The 2,333-nt window shown below is 43.4% G+C and overlaps 1 pseudogene; it reads right to left on the minus strand.

The window, feature by feature from the left end:
• Positions 1 to 1,321: 1,321 nt before the first annotated feature.
• Positions 1,322 to 1,870, minus strand: LOC115836408 (annotated as a pseudogene).
• Positions 1,871 to 2,333: the final 463 nt, after the last annotated feature.

The following is a 2,333-nucleotide window of genomic DNA, read 5'->3' on the forward strand; positions in this document are numbered from 1 at the left end:
CTGCTACATCCTGCCAAGGTCACCCCTACCACTAGCCCCATCCTGCTCCTTAGAGCCTTCTCAGCCCACTCATTTCATCTTAGCTCCTAAGTACCCCAGAGCCATGTGGGAAGGAAAAGTGTTACTAGAATAATAATATACTTGGAGAAGGAAAGACCCAGAGAGATCAAGACTACAAGGAAAGGTAGAGTAAGATGTGTGAGGTCCTTTGTTTTCTCAAGGGCCAGTGTCAATACATAGGAGTTTAAGATTTGGGGAAATGTTGAGTACTGCTAGAGCCCAAATCTCCCGGTTTTCCTTGCAAGAGGTTAATTTGACAGATACTCCCTGAATTCCTGCAATCCTCATGAAAGCTCCATGGTATTTTATACATGGAGGGCTTCCAGTGCTCCTGTGAAGCATCTGAACATTAACTTCACCCTTCTAGAGACTGGATGGAGACGACTCTAGTCTCTGAGCTCTGATTTTTCCCTCCCTTAGTCATGGTACTTAGTGAGAGCAGAGAATACCCACTGCTATGTAGCAAATTAACTTTTTCCCCAAGTCAGATCATAAACAGAAAGCAAGATGCAGTGAAGTGAATGCATGCAAATACCAAGAGACACAGCTTGCATTAATGTGCTTGGAAATTCTATGTTCTCTCTCCCCTCTACTTGAGTCCAGTACTGCAGCGAGATTTCCAAACACTGATGTATGTAGCCAAACAGCATTCTACTATTGTTGGAATTTTCTCCTTTTCTTTCATTTCAGTAGTTTCATTATAATGTGTGGTATTTTGGGGGGGGTGGGGGAGGGCGTTTTTGTTTATTCTACTTGGGGTTCATTGAGCTTCCTGATCTGTAAATTTATGTCTTTCATCAAATTTGACAAAGGTTTTTTGTTGTTGTTTTTGAGAGAGAATCTCTCTCTGTCACTTAGGTTGGAGTGCGCTGGTGCCATCTCGTCTCACTGCAGCCTCTGCCTCCCAGGCTCAAAAGACTCTTCTGCCTCAGCCTACCATTACAGGCATGAGCCACCACACCTGGCTAATTTTTTGTATTTTTAGTAGAGACGGGGTTTCACAGTGTTGGCCAGGCTGGTCTCAAACTCCTCACCTCAGGTGATCCACTTGCCTTAGCCTCTCAAAATGCTGGGATTACAGATGTGAGCCACTGTACCCGAGCAAATTTGGCAAATTTTTAAATCATTATTCCTTCAATTTTATTTTCCTGCTCCATTCTCTCTCTCCTCTCCTTCTGATACTTCATTTTTGTTAGACCTTTTGATATTAGTTTTTTTTCTTCATTTCAAGTTTTAATGAAAGCCTATATATAAGATTACTTCATTCCTGCATCTTCTCAATTGTTTCTCCCTTGTATTTGCCCATTTCCTTTCCTGCTTGGTGAGATTTGGCTTTCTGTTCAAGGATCTTTTTCCGGTCTTTGGCCACTTTTAACTTAGTGATGAAATGTTGCTGGGGCAAAAGACTACGTGTACAGTTGAGCCATCAGCCTTTTCCCACTGCACCCTTTCAATGTCGACGACATATTTCTTCCTGTAAACCTGGACTATTTTGCCCATTTGCTGACCTTTATAGTGTCCTGGTACAACCTGAACTTCGTCATCCTTTCAGATGGACATGGATCAAATGTTGCACTTCTGTCTCCTGTCTCAGCTCTTTGGAAAGAGGGGAAGACATAATCTTCCTGTGAATGTGAGAAGGTGCATTGAAATGCCTTTGGTGGTTCTTGCTTTGGTCAGAAGTCACAAAGGGATTGAACGTCGTTTTGGCTGCTCCCACTTTGGTGATGGCGGCAAAAGGGAAGAGAGCCACATGCTGTGTCCCGTTGTGTGCATTTATGAAAGATCTTGGCCGGGCGCCGTGGTTCATGCCTGTAATCCCAGCACTTTGGGAGGCCGAGGCGGGCGAATCACGAGGTCAGGAGATCGAGACCACGGTGAAACCCCGTCTCTACTAAAAATATAAAAAATTAGCCGGGCGTGGTGGCGGGTGCCTGTAGTCCCAGCTACTCGGAGAGGCTGAGGCAGGAGAATGGCGTGAACCCGGGAGGCGGAGCTTGCAGTGAGCCGAGATTGTGCCACTGAACTCCAGCCTGGGCGACAGAGCGAGACTCCGTCTAAAAAAAAAAAAAAAAAAAAAAAAAAAAGAAAGATCTTGGTTTGGGGATTTTTTTAACTTTGTTCTTCAGATTGTATATTTCCTACTGCTCAGTCTTCAAATTCACTGAGACCTCTGTCATCTCCAATTTGTTCTTCAGCCTCTCCAGTGATTTTTTAAAATAAATGTTTTTATTTGGTAATAATTTTATATTAACAGAAAAGTTAGAAAAATA

The sequence above is a fragment of the Nomascus leucogenys genome, chromosome 8 (assembly GCF_006542625.1).
Source record: "Nomascus leucogenys isolate Asia chromosome 8, Asia_NLE_v1, whole genome shotgun sequence".
In the NCBI taxonomy this organism is placed as follows: domain Eukaryota; kingdom Metazoa; phylum Chordata; class Mammalia; order Primates; family Hylobatidae; genus Nomascus; species Nomascus leucogenys.